We start from the raw sequence: 7,390 nt of genomic DNA on the forward strand, positions 1-7,390 counted from the left end.
GCGACTTCAGGGACAGCCATAGGTAATTATGTTTCTTTTCTTTTCATTTTTTGAGATGGGAGTCTCGTTCTGTAACCCAGGCTGGAGTGCAGTGGCACAATCTTGGCTCATTGCAACCTCTGTCTCCCTGGTTAAAATGATTCTCCTGCCTCGAGCCTCCCCGAATAGCCGGGGTTACAGGCGTACGCCACCACACCCAGCTAATTTTTGTATTTTTGGTAGAGACAGGGTTTCACCATGTTGGCCAGGCTTGTCTTGAATTCCTGACCTCAGGTGATCCGTCCGCCTTGGCCTCCCAAAGTGCTGGGATTACAGGCATGAGCTACCATGCCCGGCCTATGTTTCTATTTTGTTTTTATTTACTTATTTTGGGATGAAGTCTTGCTCTGTTACCCAGGCTGGAGTGCAGTGGCACAATCTTGACTCACTGCAACCTCTGCCTCCTGGGTTCAGGGATTCTCAAGTAGCTGGGATCACAGGTGTGCGCCATCACCCCCTGGGCTAGTTTTTGTATTTTTAGTAGAGATGGGGTTTTGCTGTGTTGGCCAGGCTGGTTTCCAACTCCTGACCTCAGGTGATCCACCCGCCTCACCCTCTCAAGGTGCTGGGATTACGGGTGTGAACCACCCACCCTGCTATGTTTCTATTTTAATCTTACTTAGGAACTAGACTTTTTTTTTTTTTTTTTTTTTTTTTTGAGACGGAGTTTCGCTCTTGTTACCCAGGCTGGAGTGCAATGGCGCGATCTCGGCTCACCGCAGCCTCCTGGGTTCAGGCAATTCTCCTGCCTCAGCCTCCTGAGTAGCTGGGATTATAGGCACGCACCACCATGCCCAGCTAATTTTTTGTATTTTTAGTAGAGACGGGGTTTCACCATGTTGACCATGGTTGGTCTCGATCTCGTGATCCACCCGCCTCGGCCTCCCAAAGTGCTGGGATTACAGGCTTGAGCCACCGCGCCCGGCCAGGAACTAGACTTTTACATTCTAATGTCAAAACTCAGCCTGAAGCAAGGGCAACCACCCTGGCCCAAGGGGCAGGAACCTGTATGCCAGTCCCAGCCTTGGGTGGTTTCTTCTCCTCTTGCCACCGTCAGTTTTGTCCTCTGTAACTGGGGTTGGGTTAGTAGGTGGAGACAGCTCATGACCTGGAAGGAATAGGCTTCAAGAGCATTTGAAAACACTGGGAAGGCTCCATTCAGGGAAGCAGGCTGATAGGACAGCCATTCAGAAAGTGCTTGCGGAAGGAATTGAGAGATCTGCCTTCCCTCCACGCCTTGATTATCCAAGGCCAGGGGCAATGCGGTGCTCACCAACGGATTATTAAATTAATGATAATACACCGGGTTGGGTGGCTCACTCCTGTAACCCCAGCACTTTGGGAGGCTGAGGCAGAAGAATTGCTTAAGCCCAGGAGTTTGAGACCAGCCTGAGCAACATAGCTAAACCCCTGTGTCTACAAAAAAAAAAAAAAAAAAAAACTTTAAAAAGTTTAGCTGGGCCTAGTGGTACATGCCTGTGGTCATTTGAGCCCAGGAGTTTGAAGTTGCAGTGAAGCTATGAATGTACCACTGCACTGCGACCTGGGAGACAGAGCTTGTCTCAAAAAAAAAAAAGAAAAAAAGAAAAGAAAAAGGAATTAATAGTAAATATAATTGCCACCATGAATTAAGCCTGTGTGATGTCTTAGGCCCTGGCTGTTACTTTACGTGTATGATCTCATCTGCTCTGCTGTTCACCATATGCTCAAGAAGGAGGTTCTATTAATATCCCCATTCTTAAGGGAGAGGAGACCAAGGCTAAGTGCTTAAGCGCTGTGGAGCGAATGAATGAAAAAGCATTAAGATTCAGAAATCATAAGAAGGGGCCGGGCGCGGTGGCTCACGCCTGTAATCCCAGCACTCTGGGAGGCTGAGACGGGTGGATCCTGAGGTCTAGAGATCGAGACCATCCTGGCCAACACGGTGAAACCTTGTCTCTACTAAAAGTACAAAAATTAGCCGTATGTGGTGGCGCGTGCTTGTAATCCCAGCTACTGAGGAAGCTGAGGCAGGAGAATTGCTTGAACCCAGGAGGCAGAGGTTGCAGTAAGCTGAGATCGCACCACTACACTCCAGCCTAGGCGACAGGGCAAGACTCCATTTTCATAAAAAAAGAAAAGAGAGGCCGAGAGTGGTGACTTTTGCCTGTAATCCCAGCATTTTGGGAGGTCGAGGCAGGCAGATCGCTTGAGGTCAGGAGTTTGAGACCAGCCTGGCCAACATGATGAAACCCCTTCTCTACTGAAATATACAAAATTTACCTGGGCATAGTGGTGCATGCCTGTAATCCCAGCTACTGGGGAGGCTGAGGTGGCCAGAGTCACTTGATCCCAGGAGGTGGACGGAGGTTGCAGTGAGCCGAGATCGTGCCACTGCACTCCAGCCTGGGTGACAGAGTAAGACTCCATCTCAAAAATGAGAAAGAAAAAACACCACTTCTCCTCCTTCCATAGGCGGTGGCGATAGAAGGGAATATTCTCTTGGTCCAAGAAAAGTTGTCCTTTCTAGGCCCATGAGGCTGCTCCGGAAGTCTGCTCTCCTCCAGTGAGGGAGACTCCAGGGTCAGGCTGCACTCACACCTGTCTCTTGTAACTTAACTGGTTGGCACATCCATCTCTTAGAAGTTGGTGCCTGCAGGTCCATTCCTGAGCCCCAATGCCCAGTGCCGTGTGTGTGCCACGCAGAAGATTAGACAGGACTGAGAGGACGCAATGATACTTCCCCAGACAAGCTCCACAGAAAACTAACTCCAGAGACAGTCATTCCCCAATCTAGCCTCAGAGTAGATGCTGAAGGAGTGAGCAAAAAATCCTGGCACAGTAAAGTGGAGGGTATTCTCTTGGGAGGAAAGGTGGTGTTGGGAGCCCCATGAGGCATTCTGCAATGAAATCCCAAGCCCCACTTAAAGTCCAGCAGTTTTATATACATATGTGAATTTTTTTTTGAGACAGTATCTCACTCTTTTTTTTTTTGAGACGGAGTTTCGCTCTTGTTACCCGGGCTGGAGTGCAATGTCGCGATCTCGGCTCACCGCAACCTCCGCCTCCTGGGTTCAGGCAATTCTCCTGCCTCAGCCTCCTGAGTAGCTGGGATTACAGGCACGCGCCACCATGCCCAGCTCATTTTTTGTATTTTTAGTAGAGACGGGGGTTTCACCATGTTGACCAGGATGGTCTCGATCTCTTGACCTCGTGATCCACCCACCTCGGCCTCCCAAAGTGCTGGGATTATAGGCTTGAGCCACCGCGCCCGGCGAGACAGTATCTCACTCTTGCCCAGGCTGGAGTGCAGGGGCGTGATCATGGTTCACTGCAAACCTCTGCCTCCCGGGCTCAAGCAATCCTCTCACCTCAGCCCCACCAAGTAGTTGGGACTATAGGCTCATGCCACCATGCCCAGCTAATTTTTCTATTTTTGTAGAAATGGAGTTTCACCATGTTGCCCAGGCTGGTCTTGAACTCCTGGGTTCAAGCAATCTGCCTGCCTCTACCTCCCAAAGTGCTGGGATTACTGTTGTGAGCTCCTGCACTGGCCTAGGTCCAGCAGTTCTAACAAATACACTGGCCCTGGACACTGCGTTCAGGGGCTGCTTCTACTGGACAACTGGATTCCAGTCAACTCAAGAGGTCAGGATTCCTCTCCATAGAGAGAAAACAGGGAGGGCCAGGCTTTGCCCAGGGGTGAGCTCCCTAATCTAAGGTGGACGATCTTTCTTTCCAAAGGCGGTGACAATAGAAGGGGATATTCTCTTGGTCCAAGAAAAGTGGGATCTTACTCCCACTTTAGATTACGTGAAACCCCATCAGGCGAACAGTGTGCTCTAGGCCCCAGGGGCCCTGAGGAGCCTCTCCCTTCCCCCAGGGTTGGCCCACCCTCTGAGGTGAAGAAAGGATCACAGAGGTGGCCTGGGGGCTGTGACTTTTGACTCGGTTCTGGGTGGAGAGCTTGGGTTTTATCAGAGGGAAGGGCTTTCATGCAGGAAGAGAGGCCATCCCTCAAGGCTGGGTGGAGCTGGAGGGAGAAGATCCCAGGAACACAGCAGGGAACTGGGTGTCAAGGCCAGAGGAGCTCCTCCAGGTAGCCCAGGGGCAGCCAGGAGAACAGGGGGATCTGGACATACCTGAAAAAATAAACTTCATCTATAAAAACACAAAACTGGCCGGGCGCGGTGGCTCAAGCCTGTAATCCCAGCACTTTGGGAGGCCGAGGCGGGTGGATCATGAGGTCAAGAGATCGAGACCATCCTGGTCAACATGGTGAAACCCCGTCTCTACTAAAAATACAAAAATTAGCTGGGCGTGGTGGCACGTGCCTGTAATCCCAGCTACTCAGGAGGCTGAGGCAGGAGAATTGCCTGAACCCAGGAGGCGGAGGTTGCGGTGAGCCAAGATCGCGCCATTGCACTCCAGCCTGGGTAACAAGAGCGAAACCCCGTCTCAAAAAAAAAAAAAAAAAAAAAAAAAAAACACAAAACTTCATCTATAAATACGATACTGTTGGCCGGGCGTGGTGGCTCACATCTGTAATCCCAGCACTTTGGGAGGCCGAGGTGGGCAATCACAAGGTCAGGAGATGGAGACTGTCCTGGCTAACACGGTGAAACCGGTCTCCACTAAAAGTACAAAACATTAGCCAGGCGTGGTGGCACGTGCCTGTAGTCCCATCTACTCGGGAGGCTGAGGCAGGAGAATGGCTTGAACCCGGGAGGCAGAGGTTGCTGTGAGCCAAGATCATGCCACTGTACTCCAGCCTGGGTGACAGCAAGAGAGTCTGTCTCAAAAAAAAAAAAAAAATATGGCCGGGCGCGGTGGCTCAAGCCTGTAATCCCAGCACTTTGGGAGGCCGAGGCGGGTGGATCACGAGGTCAAGAGATCGAGACCATCCTGGTCAACATGGTGAAACCCCGTCTCTACTAAAAATACAAAAAAATTAGCTGAGCATGGTGGCGCGTGCCTGTAATCCCAGCTACTCAGGAGGCTGAGGCAGGAGAATTGCCTGAACCCAGGAGGTGGAGGTTGCGGTGAGCCGAGATCGCGCCATTGCACTCCAGCCTGGGTAACAAGAGTGAAACTCCGTCTCAAAAAAAAAAAAAAAAAAAGAAAAAGAAAAGAAAAAAGAAAAAAAATATATATATATATATATACTGTTGAATTGTGCTGCTAAAATGGGTAACTTTTTGTTTTGTTTTGAATATATATCTGTTGTTGCATGTAACAGAATCTAGTGCATTTTGTTTAAATTGTGGTAAAAGCCACACATGGTGGCTCACACCTGTAGTCCCAGCACTTTGAGAGGTCAAGATGGGAGGATCGCTTGAGCCATGAGTTAGAGACCAGCCTGGGCAACATGGTGAAACCCTGTCTCTACAAAACATACAAAAAAGTAGCCAAGAGTTGTGGTATGTGCCTGTGGTCCCAGTTGGGGCTGAGGTGGGAGGATTGCTTGAGCCTGAGAGGCAGAGGTCACAGTGAACCATGATTGAGCCACTACAAAAACAAAGAAACAAAAATGCCAGTTGTGGTGGCTCACGCCTATAATCCCAGCATTTAGGAGGCCAAGGCAAACAGACTGCTTGAGCTCAGGAGTTTGAGAGCCTGGGCAACATGGTAAAATCCTGTCTCTATCAAAAACACAAAAATTAGCCTGGCATGATGGCACACGTTTGTGGGTCCAGCTACTTGGGAGGCTCAGGTAGGAGGATTGCTTGGGCCCAGGAGGTGGGGGTTGCAGTAGTGAGCTGAGGTGGTGCCACTGCACTCCAGCCTGGGTGACAGAGACTTCGTCTCAAAAAAAAAAAAAAGATTTTCAACCTTGCAACCACCAAGTGACACTGTGCATATTTTAAGACCCAGTTCAAATGCCACCACTTCAGAAGTCTTTTTCTTCCTTCCAGAAGTCTTTTTTTTTTTTTTTTTTTGAGACGGAGTTTCGCTCTTGTTACCCAGGCTGGAGTGCAATGGCGCGATCTCCGCTCACCACAACCTCCGTCTCCTGGGTTCAGGCAATTCTCCTGCCTCAGCCTCCTGAGTAGCTGGGATTACAGGCACGCGCCACCATGCCCAGCTAATTTTTTGTATTTTTAGTAGAGACGGGGTTTCACCATGTTGACCAGGATGGTCTCGATCTCTTGACCTCGTGATCCACCCGCCTCGGTCTCCCAAAGTGCTGGGATTACAGGCTTGAGCCACCGTGCCCGGCCCCTTCCAGAAGTCTTATGCCTCTCCTCTCCTCTTCAGTCCCCCAGTTCTCAAATGGAGCACCTGTTTTTGGTTTTTGTTTTCTTGTTTTTGAGATAGGGTTGCTGTCACTTAGGCTGAAGTGTGACAGCACAAATGATGCTTACTGCAGCCTCTAACTCCTGGGGTCATGTGATCTTCCCGCCTCAGCTTCCCGAAGTATTGAGATTGCAGGTGTAAGCTCTTATACTGGCCTTAGCACTTCCTTTATATAAAACACCAGTCCTAGGCCGGGCGCGGTGGCTCAAGCCTGTAATCCCAGCACTTTGGGAGGCCGAGGCGGGTGGATCACGAGGTTGAGAGATCGAGACCAACCTGGTCAACATGGTGAAACCCCGTCTCTACTAAAAATACAAAAAATTAGCTGGGCATGGTGGTGCGTGCCTATAATCCCAGCTACTCAGGAGGCTGAGGCAGGAGAATTGCCTGAACCCAGGAGGCGGAGGTTGCAGTGAGCCGAGATCGCGCCATTGCACTCCAGCCTGGGTAACAAGAGCGAAACTCCGTCTCAAAAAAAAATAAAAATAAAAATAAAACACCAGTCCTGTGTGGTCAGTGTAGCCTTGAGATGAGGGCACTGGTATCCAGGGGGCTTGTGGAGGTGGGCTGCAGCCAGCTGGGAGGTGGAGGCCTGGTCCCTGGTCTCAACTTTTCATGACATGCTGTGTGACTCTGGGCAAGGCTCTTCTCCTCTCTTGGCTGGCCTCTCCTCTCTTGGGTCCTTGCTGGGCTGCAGAGACTCTGTGTTAAAACATGCTCCGAATGAAGAGACCCCCCCACCCTGCCCCAAACAGGCTTTGCATGAGCAACAAGGCGGTTTATTCACCCGAGTGTGGGCAAGCTGAGTCTGAAAAGAAAGTCAGTGGAGGGTGGTGGCATAGGAGTTGGTTTTATAGGTTTGGGGTAGGCAGTGGAAAGTTACAGAAGTTACAGTTCAGGGCAGCTTTTCAGGCAAGCTGGGGGGGTGTCATAGGGTCTGGAGTGACGAGGTTGACCAAGGTCGGTTACAAAGTCCAGTTGCCTTATCAGTTGAGGTGGGAATCAGGAACAATAGAATAATGTCTCAAAGTTCATTAGGTGCCGCAGGGGTTGTCATTCCTTCTCCTTTTGTGGT

Source organism: Saimiri boliviensis, chromosome 6, assembly GCF_048565385.1.
Source record: "Saimiri boliviensis isolate mSaiBol1 chromosome 6, mSaiBol1.pri, whole genome shotgun sequence".
Taxonomy (NCBI): Eukaryota; Metazoa; Chordata; class Mammalia; order Primates; family Cebidae; genus Saimiri; species Saimiri boliviensis.